Source organism: Mobula birostris, chromosome 6, assembly GCF_030028105.1.
Source record: "Mobula birostris isolate sMobBir1 chromosome 6, sMobBir1.hap1, whole genome shotgun sequence".
Classification (NCBI taxonomy): domain Eukaryota; kingdom Metazoa; phylum Chordata; class Chondrichthyes; order Myliobatiformes; family Myliobatidae; genus Mobula; species Mobula birostris.
The window spans coordinates 184,874,697-184,892,241 of record NC_092375.1 but is presented as its reverse complement, the minus strand read 5'-3'; the positions used below and the strand labels follow the sequence as shown (position 1 = coordinate 184,892,241).

At 42.4% G+C, this 17,545-nt stretch overlaps 1 protein-coding gene across 5 annotated transcripts in view; it reads right to left on the bottom strand.

Moving 5' to 3' along the window:
• LOC140199637 (xin actin-binding repeat-containing protein 2-like) overlaps nt 1-17,545 on the bottom strand; it is a 172,777-nt gene that overhangs the window by 54,334 nt on the left and 100,898 nt on the right. The window lies entirely within an intron of this gene.

Below are 17,545 nucleotides of genomic sequence, written 5' to 3'. Positions count from 1 at the left end.
TCCCAGTCCAGTTGTCACAACTCCAAGTGTTCCTGTCACCACTGGGATTGCTCTGGCTTTAACCTTCCAATTGCTTTCTGTCTGCTCTTTCAAGTCCTGGTATTTCTCCAGTTTCTCATATTCTTCCTTCCTGATGTTACTGTCATTTGAGATTGCCACATCTGTTACTATTGCTTTCTTCTGTTCCTTGTCCAATATTACCATGTCTGATTGGTTGGCCAGTACCTGCTTATCAGTCTGTATTTTTTAAGATTAGATTAGATGATGAGAACATGCAGTCCTTGTTTATTGTCATTTAGAAATGCATGCATGCATTAAGAAATGATACAATGTTCCTTCAGAGTGATATCACAGAAAAACAGGACAAACCAAAGACTAACACTGACAGAACCACATAATTATAACATATAGTTATAACAGTGAAAAGCAGTACCATAATTTGATAAAGAACAGACCGTGGGCACGGTAAAAAAAGTCTCAAAGTCCAGAGTCGATCGACTCCCGAGTCCCCGATAGCAGGCGGCAAAGGGAGAAAATCCCTGCCATAAACCTCCAGGCACTGACAACTGCCGATGCATTGGAAGCACCCAACCACAGCAGACACTGAGTCCGTCTGTCAGAAAACTTCGAGCCTCTGACCAGCCCGTCCGATACAGCCTCCCGAGCGCCATCCTCTGCTGAGCACCTTTGACCTCACCCCGGCCGCTGAAACAAGCACAGCCGAGGATTCGGGCCCTTCTACTCCGGAGATTCCGGACCACACAGTAACAGTGGCAGCGAAGCGGGGCATTTCAGAAATTTCTCCAGATGTTCCCCCATACTCTCACATCTGTCTCCATCAAATCAGAATTGTGCACGGTACCCCACTTGACAGATTCCAGATATCATTCACCGGAGTGGCCACGCGCGCTGCATCGCGCCGCCATCTTCCCCTCCTCTTCTTTGAAAGTCCCACTGGATCCTAGCTCATCATTCTCCACCACCTTCTCCGGTGTTTCCCATTTGGACTTGGGAGTGTCCAATCCATACTCAGCACAGATGTCCCTGTACACAATTCCTGCAACTTGGTTGTGTTGTTCAGGGTATTCTGCCCCTAGCTGCATCTTGCATCCTGCTACTAAGTGTTGGATAGTTTCTGCAGATTCCTTGCACAGTCTGCGACTTGGGTCTTGTCTGTTGTGATAGACTTCTGCTTCTAATGCTCTTGTGCTCAGCGCCTGTTCTTGTGCAGCCATGAGCAGTGCCTCTGTGCTGTCCCCCAGCCCTGCCATTCCATCCATTGGTAGGATATACGTGAAAAACAGTTAAATTAAACAAGTAGTGCAAAGATAGAAATAAAAAAGTAGTGTTTATGGGTTCAATGTCCATTCAGAAATCTGATGGCAGAGGGGAAGAGACTCCTGTACCTCTTCCCTGATACTAGAAATGAGAACAAGGCATAACCTCGGGAACAGGAGCACTTGATGATGGACGCCACCTTTTTGAGGCATCGCTCCTTGAAGATGTCCTGGATACTACAGAGGCTAGTGCCCAAGATGGAGCTGACTGAGTTTACAACTCTCTGTCGCTTATTTCAATCTTATACCCTCCCCACACCAGTCGATGATGCAGCCAGTTTGAATGCTGTCCACATTACATCTGTAGAAATTTGCAATTGTCATTTTGGCATACCAAAAGTCCTCAAACTCCAAATGAAATATAATGGCTATTGTGCCTCCTTTATAGCGGCACTGATATGTTGGGCACAGGTTAGATCCTCAAAGATATTGACATCCAGGAACTTGAATTTGCTCATTCTTTCCACTACTGATCCCTCTGTGAGGACTGGTATGTGTTCCCTCGCCTTACCCTTCCTGAAGTCCACAATCAGCTCTTTCGTTTTACTGATGTTGAATGCAAAGTTGTTGTTACGATACCACTCAATTAGTTGGTATATCTCACTCCTGTACACCCTTTTGTCACCATCTGAAGTTCTATCAGCAATAGTTCTCTCGTCAGCAAACTTACAGTTGGCATTTGAGCTGTGCCTAGCCACACAGTCATGGGTGTAGAGAGGGTAGAGTAATAGGCTAAGCACGCATCCCTGAGGTGAGCCTGTGTTGATTGTCAGTGAGGAGGAGATGTTAATACCAATCCTCACAGATTGTGGTATTCCGTTTAGGAAGTCGGGGATCTGCTCGCAGGGAGAGGCCCAGGGGCCCAGGTTCTATAGCTTGTTGATCAGGACTGTAGGAATGATTGTGTTAAACATTGAGCTATTGTCAATAACTGCATCCTGAGATAGGTATTTGTATTGTGCATGTGATCCAAGGTTGCGAGAGGAGCCAATGAGATTGCGTCCTTTGAAGACCTATTGTGGCGATGGAGATGGGCTAATTGCAGTGGGTCCAGGTCCTTGCCCAGACAGGAGTTAATTCTAGACATGACCAACGTTTCAAAGCACTTCATCACCGTAGATGTGAGTTCTACTGGGTGATAGTTGTTAAGGCAGCTCGCCTTGCTCTTCCTGGGCACTGGTATAATTGTTGCCCTTTTGAAGCACCCAGGAACTTCTGACTGTGGCAATGAGAGATTGAAACTGTCTTTGACACCCCTGCCAGCTGGTTGGCACAGGTTTTCAGAGCCCTACTAGGTACCCAACAGGGCTTGTCGCCTGGTGAGGCTTCACCCTCTTGAAGGGCAGCCTGACGTTGGCCTCCGAGACAGAGACCACAGGGCCACTGGGTGTTGCAGAGATCCTCATAACCATAGCTTGATTCTCCCTTTCAAAGTGAGCATGAAGGGCATTGAGCTCATCTGGGAGAGAAACATCGCTGTCATTCCTGATGTTGGGTTTCACTTTGCAGGAAGTAATGGCCTGCAAACCCTGCCAGAATTGATGTACATCCGGTTCTGCCTCCAAACCCATTCGGAATTGCACCTTTGCTTTTGAAATAGTCCCCCGCAAGTCGTACTTGGTTTCCTGGTGCAGACCTGGATCGCCAGACTTGAATGCCACAGATTTAGCCCTCAGCTGACTACAAACCTCCTGGTTCATCCACAGCTTCTGATTTTGGTATGTACCAGAATGTTCTCGTAGGCACACACTCATCCACACAGGTTTTTAATGAAGTCAGTGACAGCTGTGGCGTACTCATTCAGACTAGAAGATGAATCTTTGGATACAGTCCAGCCCACCAATTCAAAGCCGTCCTGTAAGGTCTCCTCTGCCTCCCTTGCCCACGCCTTCTTGGTCATTCCTACAGGAGCGGTGGTCGTCAGGGAGATGTACAGCCAAGAGATCAGAGTTTCCAAAAGTGTGGGTGTGGGATAACACGGTAAGCACTCTCAAAGGTGGTGTAACAGTGGTCCAGTGTGCTGGTTCCTCTGGTGTTACAAGTGATTTTTTTAGTAATAATTATTTAGATGCATTCACAAGCCGGCCTAGTTAAAATCCCCCAAAATGAGAGGGAAAGCATCAGGATATGCTGTTTCATGTCTGTGGATGACATCACTCAGTTTGTCTAGAGCTGGTTTGACATTGGCCTCAGATCAGATGTTCACTGCTACCAAGAAGATGACCAAAAACTCCCACGGCAGATAGAATGGACAACACTTGCTTGCAAAATGTCCCATGTTGGATGAGTGGGAGTGAGACAGCACTGCAACGTTTGCACACCACAAAAAACTGATCATGAAGCACATTCCACTCTTCCACCCTCTTCAGCAGTCCTATCTTGGTGGTGAATTGTGAAGCCATCTGAACTGCTGCATCCGGAACGGAAAGAGTTAACCAAGATTCCTTGAACCAAAAAATGCAACAGGCCCTAATGCCCCCTTGGTACAGCACTCTCACTCTGAGGTCTTCCATTTAATTTACCAGAGACTGCATGTTTACCAGTATTGACAGCAGAAAATCACGCTTCTTCAAACAAACTTTTAAACCAGAACAACAATCTCTCTTTCACGATCACCACGTTGACCAGAGTCCATTCGAGTTTCCTCTACCTCCATTAGCAATAGATCTTTTAATCACCTTAAAATTATATTACAAAGTGTACAGACCTCAGACATATTGGTGGTTCTCAGTTGTAGCAGACTAGAAGGGTTGAATGGTCTCCACTGGAGATGCTCACATGGGTCGCCTTCTTGAAGTCGCCCCGGAAGTGAAAAATACATAGGTGATCTGCGTAAGCAGCTCCGATGGAGACCATGAGATATACCCTCATGTCAACGTACTCCTGCTGTATCATAATAAATTTCACGACATATACCAACGTTATTAAACCTGATTCAGACAAGTTGGCATGGGTCACAATGCTCCTGATATGGGGAGGCAGAAGCAAATGAAGATGAGGAGACCACCTCTGTTTTATTAAGTCATTCTTCGTTTTTTTTCCATTTACGTATAACTTTAAATAGATAGCAATGTTTATATAGAGAAGCAACTTGCAAGATGCATCACAATTTTCTGTAAGCAAACCAAGCACAAAAGATTGATTTGCACACAGTGAAACTTTCCAAACAAGTAACAATGAAAAGTAAACTGTGGTTAATTCATTGCAGCTCACACAAAACACAGAAGGAACTCAGCAGGCCAGGCAGAATCTATGGAAAAGAGTAAACTTTCGAAGATTTGGGCCAAGTCCCTTCATCATCCTGATGAAGGGTCTCGGCCCAAACGTTGACTGTTTACTCTTTACAATTGATGTCGCATTTTGTGTGTGTTGCTTTGGATTTCCAGCATCTGCAGACTTTTTCTTGTATGTGGTTAATGTAATGTGCTTAATACATAGGAGACATAAATAGATTTTTAAAAAGCATAAAGTTAATGTAATTTGAATTTAAAATTGCTCAGTAGGTTTGGAATCAATTTATACATTTCAAAACTTTTGATTTTCAAAGTTTTTCTATCTTTTGTTGGATTTAAACCTCTTAATACAATTTTTAGAAAATAGATTGAAAGCATATCAGCTCACAAAACCTGACCAAGTTTTTACCTGTGTAGGGTGATGTAATTGATGGAAACATACGTAATTCACAACCACCGACATAGTTCACTTTAAGAGGCTGATGATGTAATTACATAAAGGACATTTACTGCACTTTGAGTTCAGTTTTTTTTTGTGTTCAATGTGTTCTTACGTTTTTTCCAAGTCAAGTCCATTTATTATCAAATAATGTAAGAATTATACAACTTTGAGATTTGTTTGCTCACAGGTAGCCACAAAGCAAGAAACTTGAAAGAACCCAATTAGAGAAAAAATAGAATAAAAATAAAATAAAAGGCAAACATAAATCATGCAAATAATTGAAGCGAACAACATTCTGAACCAAAACTGAGTCCTCAGATCCAAACTTTGGAGCAGCCCGAAGTAGGCCCAAACCCTCACTTATCAGTCATCACATCAGCGGGCACAGAGCACAGCAGCCAGGCCAGTCTTCATAGCCTCAGCGCCATGGAGGAGTGACCATCGCGCAGGGTGAGCAAAATCAGTTCTCACCTCTGATCTGGGCCTGCATTTAAATTTACTAAACAGTGAATCGTACCTTGCACTACGACCCCACTGCACTAAAAAGCTAGTACGTTTTTCTTAAACTTAAAATACCTCGACCATTTTATTTGGGAAATTCTACAGATTATTAGGAATTAGCTTTTTCATTTATTGTTCTGTAATTATTCTTAAATTCCTCCTACCACCCATTTGTTAGTTTGCACACTTAGAGAGAAAAAAAATCACAGAAACTTCAAACAAGTATTTGAAGGAAAGCAGGTGGCCAAGTGGTTAAGGCATTGGACTAGCTACCTGAAGGTCGTGAGTTTGAGCCCCAGCAAGGGAAAGTGTTGTGTCCTTGAGCAAGGCACTTAATCACACATTGCTCTGCGACGACACTGGTGCCAAGCTGTATGGGTCCTAACGCCCTTCCCTTGGACAACATTGGTGTCGTGGAGAGGGGAGACTTGCAGCACGGGCAACTGCTGGTCTTCTATACAACCTTGCCCAGGCCTGCGCCCTGGAAAGTGAAGACTTTCCAGGCGCAGATCCATGGTCTCACAAGACTAACAGATGCCTTTATTTATTTATAGCTAAACAAATGTATATCCTATATCGAACATGGCTCAGAAGTTGGTTGGTGCAAAGTGTCACACATATCACATTTGTTCCTCTTCGATAACTCTCAACAATCTTTGAATCCTGTGCATACTCATGTCCAGAAATGGAATTAGACATTTCGATTCAAATCAAAAATGTTTCTTTCTTTTTTAAAAGAAACTAAACTTTTTTTGAGCTTAAATTAAGCTGCAGCTATTAGTTTTGTATCCAAGTCAAGGCATGTGATTGAATGAGAGGAGAAAAGCCATGTTTTAGATGATTGGAAGTTTGTCTAAGTGAACAAAACATGATATTCTATCTATGACGTGCATCATATACTGTAAATCATAGTATGAAACTCAATATTTCAATTCTGTGTCCTCAATTCTCTTAAATTGTTGGTCAACAAAAACTTTAAACCTTTTGAGGATATGCAAGAACCAATAGAGGCAGTTCAGTATCTAGGATCTTCAAGAGGGCACAGATGCACAAAGAATGTCATAGAAAATCCTATAGAGTATCCATTCGCAAAATGGAATGATCAGGAGGACAGGAAAATTGCAAGTGTCATTCCAACATTTTAGAAGAGGGGAGGCAAAAGACAGGAAATTATAGGAGGCCAGACACCCTGACTTCAATGATTGGAAATTTGTTGGGTATGGGCTTTCGGGGCATTTGGAAGCACATGATAAAATAGGCCAAAGTCAGCATGGTTTCCTTATGGGAAATCTGTTGGAATTCTTTGAGGAAATGCAGGCAAGGTAGACAGAAGATCAGTGGATGTTCTTTACTTGGACAAGTGCCACACATGAAGCTGCTAGACAAGATACAAACCCATAGCATTACAAAAAAGATACTAGCATGGACAGAAGATTGGCTTACTTGCAGGTGGCAAAGAGTTGGAATGAGGGGGCCTATTCTGGTTCGCTGCCGGTAACTAGTACTGTGCCGCAGAGGCTGATGTTGGGCACATCTTTTCACGTTATAATTCAATGATCTGCACGATGGAATTGATGGCTTTGTGATCAAGTTTGCGGACAATACAAAGAAAAGTGGAGGGGCAGGTAGTGCTGAGGAAGCAGGGAGTCTGCAGAAGAACTTGGACAGATTAGGAGAGTGGGCAAAGAATTTGCAGATGGAATACAATGAAAAGATATGCTGGCATTGGAGAGGGTCCAGAGATGGTCAAATAGAATAATCCCAGGAACAAAAGGGTTAGCACATGAGGAGCATTTGATGGCTCTGGCCGCGTTGGAGTTCAGAAGAATGAGGGTGGATCTCACTGAACCTACTGGGTATTGAAAGATGTAGTTAGAGTGGGCGTGGAGAAGGTGTTTCTGATAGTGTGAGAGTGTAGGGTCAGAGGTGCAGCCTCAGAATACAAGGATATCCCTTGAGAACAGAGATAAGGAGGAATTTCTTTAGCCAAATGCTGGTGAATTTGTGGAATTCATTGGCTCAGACTACTATGGAGGCCAATTTATTGGGTATATTTAAAGTGGAGATTGATAGGTTTTTGATTAGTACAGTATCAAAGGTTATAGGGAGAAAGCTGGAGAATGGGGCTGACAGGGATAACAGATCAGCCATGATGAAATGCTAGAGCAGACCTGATGGGCCAAATGGCCTAATTCTGCTCCTATATCTTCATGTTCAAATTTTCTACCTTTAGGCTACAATTAATCAAAAACAGAATTTATAAGCAGTTAAGCGAAAGTAGTTAATTGTTAAATCATACCTAAATATTATATTCCTAGAATTCCTACTGTACATGACAAGTTGATACCAGCTTCTATTAACTTTATTTTAACTATGGTTTCAAGAAATAACTGAATAGAACAATTTAATGTCTACTGCAGATTGCAATTTGTTGAATACATAAAATGAACATTTTTTTAACTTTTCTGATGACAATAGTTTTGTTAATCTGTGCATCTGTTTGAACTTGTGACCCTGTTCAGTATCTAGACAATTCATCAATGCCATAGTTTGGAAAATCAGATTCTGAGTAACAAAGTTCAATTGTGTATTAAACACAAGTGCTACCATCCTCCCACCCCAAGAATATTTGGGAGACAACTACAAGCCCGTACAGTAACCTACCGTATATCTTTGCCATAACCCTATGGGCCAAGCATTAACGAATACAAGATCTAATGGATAATTCATGAAAGTAAACCAGAGGGATTTGTACTAGGAAGCTAAGATTTATGTGTTGCTTCTGTTATTTTACACTTTATCATCACCTCAGATTAGCAAAACAAATAAGCACACTAGTGGAAATATGGAAAACAAGTTTTGTAAAATAGATGATTCTAACAGTATTATAAATTACATGATCTTAGCATTGTGCCTGTAAAGCTTTGTGCAGAGACCATTAAAATTAAGCACTGACATAGAAACTATTTAATAAAGATAACATGTGGTACTGGAGTCAGTGTGCTTCAGCAGAGTGCTGGAAACAGTGTGGTGCAGCGTCCAAACTGGAGTTGGTGGTGCCCTCTAGTGTTCACTCAGGGGAACACAAGCCAGATTGCGTTTGAATGCAGACTGCTGTAACATTCATGGACTCAGGGTCTTGGACTATATTTTTTTTTGTGTACCTGCATTTTACTGATATCTTATATGTGCTGAATGTGTCTTGTGCTGTGTATGACCATCAGTTCTGTGTTTTGCCCCTTGGCCCCAAGTAACTGTAATGAGCTCTTTTGGCCTGTGTGGGGAGCCAGACAGCACTGGGCTCCTAGGCTTTTAGAGCATCTGAATTGGTTAATTGTTGTTTAACAAAATTCCCTAATCGCTTAGAGTTCCTTGTGTTTTTACTCGAGCAACTCACTTTTTGTAACGCAGTCTCCTGGTGCTTTCTGCTTAAACTTGTTAAGTTTATTTTGATAGGCTTGGGGATTCCATGTTTCTTGTATTAATTAAGGCGATGGTTGATTAGCGCTAACTGCGGGGTCCTATTTTGAGAATGTTACATCTCGTGGCGTCACTCGGTTGTGTCACCAATGTTCTGTTGGAAATCTTTTGAATAAACCCTGGTCACCGTCTCTACATTGGAGTCTGTCTTTCCTCTGCACTTGGGTTCGGACAGTGCCAGTGCACATTGTGACAGTAACACTGTTTCATTTGGCTGTATTCATGGGTATCCATATATGCTTGAACAACAATTATACTTGAACTGAATGATTTACCCACAATAGCAAATATACATAATTTTTAGCAAATAAAACCATTTTCCTTTGTTGCTTAAAATAATTAATAGATTACCAGTGTGCCAATATGGTTGAAGTATTACCATCAGCACAGAGTATGCTTCATTTTAAAACTTTTAACCAACCCTTTGCATTGATATGAGGTCAAGACCTGCACGCAAATACAAACCTATCATGTTAATATGATTACATCCAATACCTATGCAGCAATCTCTTAAAATAAACTTCCAGTTTTGTCAGTGTTTTAAAATGTGGAGGTCACATATTTCAGCATATGTTCAGACAGTTTAAAATAAAACACATACTCATAGGGGTTATAAATATATTGGGAGAAATGCAAGTCCTCTAGAATAATGTTTTAATCCAATTATCAAGAATACATATTGGTCATATATTTCAATTTTAAAAATCACAAGTAATAGATCTAAGATATCTAATGACAAGTTGGCAATGGAGTTTAGGGGTTACATGACATGGGAAGTTTAACAGAGTTCCCAGTATAAAAATAACTTTTGTAACATAATCATCAACCCCTTTGAAAATCATTTTGTACAAAAGTGAATCTTTCCATTCTACTCACATGGGTCAGCAGCTTTCTAAACTCCACTTAAATTGGATGCTTGAAAGCAGTTTCACCTCATGGTAGGTCTTTCAATAGGAGACCAGCATGGCCATGACATTCGATGATATGTAATCGTGGTACAAGACATTTAAAAACTAGAGTCACATATAATCTCTGAGATGCTATTTTTTTTTTTTAAAAGATTATGAGAACACTCAGTCCTCTTTTATTGTCATTTAGAAATGCATACATGCATTAAGAAATGATACAATGTTCCTCCAGAGTGATATCACAGAAAAACAGGACAAACCAAAGACTGACACTGACAGAACCACATAATTACAACATATAGTTACAGCAGTGCAAAGCAATACCATCATTTGATAAAGAACAGACCATGGTCACGGTAAAAAAAAGTCTCAAGTCCCGATCGACTCCCGAGTCCCCGATAGCAGGCGGCAAAATTGAATTGGGAGAAATTATTATGGAAACAGGGAAATGGCGGACAAATTTAATAAGTACTTTGGATCTGTCTTCACTAGGGAAGACACAAGCAATCTCCCAGATGTATGGATGGGCCAAGGACATAGGGTAACAGAGGAACTGAAATAGATTGACGTTAGGAAGGAAACAGTGATGAGTAGACTGATGGGACTGAAGGCTGACAAATCCCCAGGTCCAGATGGTCTGCATCCTAGGGTACTAAAGGAGGTAGCTCTGGAAATTGCGGATGCATTGGTGATCATTTTCCAATGTTCCTTAGATTCAAGATCAGTTCCTGAGGATTGGCAAATGGCTAATGTTATCTCACCTTTTAAGAAAGGAGGGAGGGAGAAAACAGAGAACTATCACCCTGTTAGCCTCACATCAGTAGTGGGGAAGATGCTAGAGTCCATTATTAAAGATGAAATAGCGGCATATCTTGATAGCACTGATAAGATTGGGCCGAGCCAGCATGGATTTACCAAGGGCAAATCATGCTTGACTAATCTATTGGAGTTTTTCCAAGGATGTAACCAGGAAGATAGACGTGGGAGATCCAGTGGATGTGGTGTACCTTGACTTTCAGAAGGCATTTGATAAGGTACCACATAGGAGATTGGTGGGTAAAATCAGAGCTCATGGCATTGGGGGGAGGATATTGACATGGATAGAAAACTGGTTGGCAGATAGAAAGAAAAGGGTAGCAGTGAATGGGTGTTTCTCAGAATGGCAGGTGGTGACTAGTGGGGTGCCACAGGGCTCGGTATTGGGACCACAGCTGTTTACGATTTACGTCAATGATTTAGAGGAAGGCATTGTGAATAACATCAGCAAGTTTGCTGATGATACTAAGCTGGGTGGCAGTGTGACGTGATGAGGATATTAGGAGAATTCAAGGTGACTTGGATAGGCTGGGTGAGTGGGCAGAAACTTGGCAGATAGCGTTTAATGTGAATAAGTGTGAGGTTATTCACTTTGGGAGCAACTGGTGTGGAGTTAGGTAAGGGAGAAATACAAAGAGATCTAGGAGTACTTGTTCATCAGTCTCTGAAGGTGAATGAGCAAGTGCAGCAGGCAGTGAAGAAGGCTAATGGAATGTTGGCCTTTATTACAAAGGGAATTGAGTACAAGAGCAAGGAAATCCTTTTGCATTTGTACAGGGCCCTGGTGAGACCACACCTGGAGTATTGTGTGCTGTTTTGGTATCCAGGGTTAAGGAAGGACATCCGGGCTGTGGAGGAGGTGCAGCGTAGGTTCACTAGGTTAATTCCTGGGATGTCCGGACTGTCTTACGCAGAGAGGTTAGAGAGACTGGGCATGTACATGCTGGAATTAAGGAAATTGAGGGGGGATCTGATTGAGACATACAAGATTATTAAGGGATTGGACAAGATAGAGGCAGGAAATATGTTCCAGATGCTGGGAGAGTCCAGTACCAGAGGGCATGGTTTAAGAATAAGGGATAGGTCATTTAGGACAGAGTTGAGGAGGAACTTCTTCTCCCAGAGAGTTGTGGAGGTGTGGAACGTGTTGCCTCAGAAGGCAGTGGAGGCCAATTCTCTGGATGCTTTCAAGAAGGAGCTAGATAGGTATCTTATGGATAGGGGAATCAAGGGTTATGGGGACAAGGCAGGGACCGGGTATTGATAGTAGATGATCAGCCATGATCTCAGAATGGTGGTGCAGGCTCGAAGGGCCAAATGGTCTACTTCTGCACCTATTGTCTAAAAGGGAGAAACTCCCTACCATAAACCTCCAGGCACTGACAACTTGCCAATGCATCTGAAGCACCTGACCACAGCCGACACTGAGTCTGTCCATCCGAAAATTTCGCGCCTCCGACCAGCCCCTCCGATACAGCCTCCCGAGCGCTATCCTCTGCCGAGTGCCTTCGACCTCGCCCCGGCCACCGAAACAAGCAAAGCCGAGGATTCCGGGCCTCCTGCTCCGGATATTCCGGACCACACAGTAGCTGCGGCAGCGAGGCCGGCATTTCAGAAGTTTCTCCAGATGTTCCTCCGTTCTCTCACGTCTATCTCCATCAAATCAGAATTGTGCATGGTACTCTACTTGACAGATAACAGATATCATTCACCGGAGAGCCCGCACACGCTGCATCACGCCGCCATCTCCTCCTCCTCTTATATATAATGTAATTGTGATTTTCCTACAAAATCTCTGTGATTACAAATATATACTCAAAGGAATGATATTCCGAATAGTCCAAGTCCAACATGATTGTCGAGCAGTCAATGCTTCCAATGGTGGGAGAGTCTCTGGCAAGAGGGCACAGCTTCAGAATAGGGGTAGCACAGTAGCATAGTGGTTAGCACAATGCTTTACAGTATCAGTGACCCAGGTTCAATTCCTGTCACTGCCTGTAAGGAGTGTGTACGTTCTCCCGGTGACTTTGTGGGTTTCCTCCAGGTGCTCTGGTTTCCTCCCACAGTCCAAAGGCATAACCATTGGTCATTGTAAATTGTCCTGTGATTAGGCTAGGATTAAATCGGGGGTGGGGGGGGGGGTTGCTGGGCAGCCAGAAATTCCTATTCTATGTTGTCACTCAGTAAATAAATAATGAAGATGTTCCTTTAGAACAGAAATGAGAAGGAATTTCTTTAGCCAGAGGGTGGTGAATCTGTGGAATTCATTGCCACAGGCTACTATAGAGAGCAAGTCATTGGATATATTGAAAGCAAAGGTGAATAAATTCTGATTAGTCAAGGCATCAAAGGTTATGGGGAGAAGGCAGGACAATGGGATTAAGATGGAAAATAAATCGTCTAACGGCTGAGCAAATGTCCAAGTATTGCTCCTAGTCTATCATCTTATAATCTCTTCATTATCTTTAATTATTATTCATTATCTTATCTTTCTGGGAGAAATTCAGAAGGTACAGGATACATACATTCCAAAGAAGTATTCCAGTGGAAGGATGGCACAACTGCGGCTGACAAGGGAAGTCAAAAATAACATCAAAGCAAAACAGAGGGCATATAATAGAGAATAATGTATTGGGAAATTTGAGGATTGGAAAGCTTGAAAAAAAAACAACAACAGTAGGCAAATTTAAAAATGCAAACATGAGGAATTCTGCAGATGCTGGAAATTCAAGCAACACGCATCAAAGTTGCTGGTGAACGCAGCAGGCCAGGCAGCATCTATAGGAAGAGGTACAGTCGACGTTTCGGGCTGAGACCCTTCGTCAGGACTAACTGAAGGAAGAGTGAGTAAGAGATCTCTTACTACGTCGACTGTACCTCTTCCTACAGATGCTGCCTGGCCTGCTACGTTCACCAGCAACTTTGATGTGTGTTGCTTGAGTAGACAAATTTAAAAAATAGAGAAAAGACGAAATATGAAGGTTAGCTAGCCAATAATATCAAAGAGGATACCAAAGGTTTTATTTTCAGATAATAAAGAGTAAACAGAGACAAGAGTTCACCCAAGAATGATGCTGGACAGGTAAAAATGGGGACAAGGAAATGTCAGATGAACTGAATAAGTATTTCAAACCAGTCTTCACCGAGGAAGACACTGGTCAGAGACTCAGGAGTGTCAGGGGGCAAAAAGTGAGAGCAATTGCTCTTACTAGGGAGAAGATGCCTGGGAAGCTGAAAGATCTGAAGGTAGGTAAGTCACCTGGACCAGATAGATGACACCACAGGGTTCTGAGTGAGGTAGCTGAAGGATTGTGGAGGCGTTCATAATGATCTTTCAAGAATCACTCATTTCTGGCATGGTTCTGGTGGACTGGAAAATCACACGTCAGTGAACTCTTCAAGGAGGAAGGGAGGCAGAAGAAAGGAAATTATATGTCAGTTTGCCTGACCTCAATGGTTGAGGTGTTGGAGTTGATTGTAAGGCTGAGATGTCAGTAATGAAACTTTTTTCCTAAACAGGCAGAAAATTCAACAATTGGAGGTGCAGAGGGACCTACAATCCTCATGTAAGGGTAATTTACAGGTTGAGTCAGTGGTAAGGAAGGAAAGTGCAATGCTAGCATTCATTTTTCAAGGTCTAGAATATAAAAGCAAGGATGTAATGCTGAGTCTTTATAAAACACCAATGAGGTCTCACTTGGAGTACTGTGAGCAGTTTCTCTAAGAGAGGATGTGCTGACATTGGTGAGTTTTCAAAGGAAGTTCACGAGAATGATTCCAGGAATGAAAGGCTTATTATATGAGGAATGTTTGATGGTTCTGGGCCTTTATGTGTTGGAGTTTAAAGAATGAGCAGGAACCTCATTGAAAGCTATCGAATGTTGAAGGACCTAGACAGAGTGGATGTGGAGGATGTTTCCTGTAGTGGGGAACTCTAGAAGCAAAAGGCACAGTCTCAGCATAGATGGATGTCCATTTAGCATAGAGATGAGGAGGAATCGCTTTAGCCTGAGGGTGCTGAATCTGTGAAATTTGTTCCCACAGGCAGCTCTAAAGGCCAGGTCATTGGGTGTATTTAAGACCAATTTGATAGGTTCTTCATTAGTCAGGGCATGAAAAGTTACCGAGAGAAGGCAGGAAAATGGAGTTGAAAGGGAAAATGGATCAGCCATGATGAAATGGCGTAGCAGACTCGATGGGCCAAATGGTCGAATTCTACTCATCTCTTATTATGGTCTTTGAACATTGAAACCACTAGAAAGCTACGAATCAGATGACATTTTATCCTGAAATCTCATGTGGTCTGGTTTAATAGAATTACATCTTCACAAATAATTGAATGCAAGTTATTGTTTTAATGCTTCTTTTTCCTGACTGACTGAATGCTTGACGCTGCAGAGGAACAAGAATCTGAAAATACAACAAAGCTACATATTTCAATTTGGTGACCAATTATTGTCAGCGAGAAAGGAAACAATAGCTGTTAGCTTAAAGACTGCCGGGCGCCAAGGTACAGATTTGAGGCTACAGTCATGAGTTCCATTTGGCAGCGCGAGGAAGTAAATGATCTTTTACTAAAAGGTGGTGTCCACTTTTATCTGGCTACGAAGTTCACGGTTGCATTTTACTGGTTGAGGGCAGCATGCTAGCGTAGTGGTTAGCACAACACTTCACAGTACAGGCGACCCAGGTTCAATTCCCACTGCTGCCTGTGAGGAATTTGTATGTTCTCCCCCTGACAGTGTGGGTTTGTTCCGGGTGCTCCAGTTCCCACCCCACCCCCCCCCCCCACAGTCCAAAGGCATACCGATTAGTAGGTTAATTGGTCATTTTAAATCGTCCCGTGCTTGGGCTAGGATTAAATTAGGGGATTGTTGGGCAGTGCGGCTCTTAAGTGTTGGAACGCCCTATTCCATGCTGCATCTCAATAAGTAAATAAATATGCTACATAAATCTTATTGGTGTTCTTGGTGTCTGGAGGAATTAATAAAATGTAAATTCAATTGTCCCGAAAACAGAGTGATCAGAATGTGGAATAATCCCAAGCCACTTGGTAATAGTAGACTGCCTGCTATTTCAACTATTCCAGTATTCAGACAGAGCTGATTCTACCCCCTGCTGTTACGCCAGACAATCTGGTCAAAGTCAGTGATTGTATCATCAACTGATATATCCCACTACTGGTCCCAGGCTCTGCTGATGCCCACTCACTTTCCCACAATCTCCATTAATGATGACACCTACCCAGCTTTCATATGCTAACACTGCTGAAAAACTCACTCTTACAGGTTGAAATGATGATAGCTATTGAGTCGAAGTCGCCACAAACCTAAATGTAGAGTGGTGCTGACTGAATATTGCAGGGAAATTGACACACAAGTAAAAACAGCAGGGGGCCAAAGTCATGCAAGTAGGTTCCAATCTTCAAAGCAGACATGGTTCTGGCCATTAATAAGACAGTCATTATTCAGAATATGACAATGGAGAGGCTAAAACTATTAGTGATATGCTGTATCATGACAGATAATGTTCCTTCTTGCAAGTCACTTACTCCACAGTCAACACTCTGTTCTGATCTACAGGCTGTGGACAGTATAACCAAGCTTTTCCAATATCTCTCCAATATATCTTTCACCTTTCAGATGGTTAAGTAACAGCTAGTAGAGAAGCTGTCCTGCAGCACTGACATCTGGGTTCATTCCTGACCTTGGGTGCTCTCCGTGTGGAGTTTGCATGTTCTTCCAGAACTACATGGGTTTCCTGCAACTCTACTCCATGTCGCTTGACAGGTTAGCTAGCTAGCTACTGCTCCTTGCGCCTAGAGTGTACGTATTTAGTAGAAAATACAAGAATGTGCCTAGAGGAAATGGATAGTTGGTGGACAGACTTGGCAGACACAGCCTCTCATAGTCCCAGAAAAAATCCTACACAGTCAGGAAAGCTCACCAGTGACTCTACCTTCTGAGGACGCAGAAGAGAGCTGGACTTTTCACACTTATACTCACATCCTTCTACAGATGCCGCATCATTGCATGGTATGGGAACTGCTCTGCAACGGACAGGAAGGCTCGACAATAGGTTGTCAAACTGTCCAACGCATCACTGGCATCAGCCTACCCGCCATCAAGGACATACAGCACATACAGAAAGGTGCTGGAAAAGGGCCGGTAACATCATAGACTGGTTGTCCTAAGCCCACCAGGGAGGAGGCTATGTGGTATCCACAGTAGGACCACCAGACTCAAAAACAGTTACTTTCCCCAAGTAGTAAGGCCGATCAGTACCTCCACCAACTAACATACTCCTCCACACCTCCACATCCTCCCCCCCACCACTATCATTTCCTGTTGGAGTCACCTCATGTACAGACACTCCTGTGCCTAGTGTCACTTTAAGGACATACAATCAATGTATATAAGCTCACTGATTCTTGAGACTTTGGCAAAAACATGTCCCACTAAGAAAAATGCTAATGCTGTTGAAAATGAATAACATTTTCCTATTTCAAATAATCAGGGTTGATCATCTGAGGGTCTTTTGCACAAATGCAACATTTTTTCATATGTTTGTTTTTAATTTTATAAATTATATGATTATATGACAGCCCAGTGCTCACAAAAGCAGTTGTCCTCAGACATTATCATTTCAATTTGATAAAAAAGTGTGAAAAAAATCATTTAAAATATATAATGTATGCCAGATGAAAGTGTAGAGTGAAAAACCTCTTTAAAACTAAAAGCAGTGAATTTTCAACAATATTTACTCTTATTTTGTGGTTGCTCAAACTGTGTCCCAAGTTTTTGTCAACACCATCAGATATTTATAAAA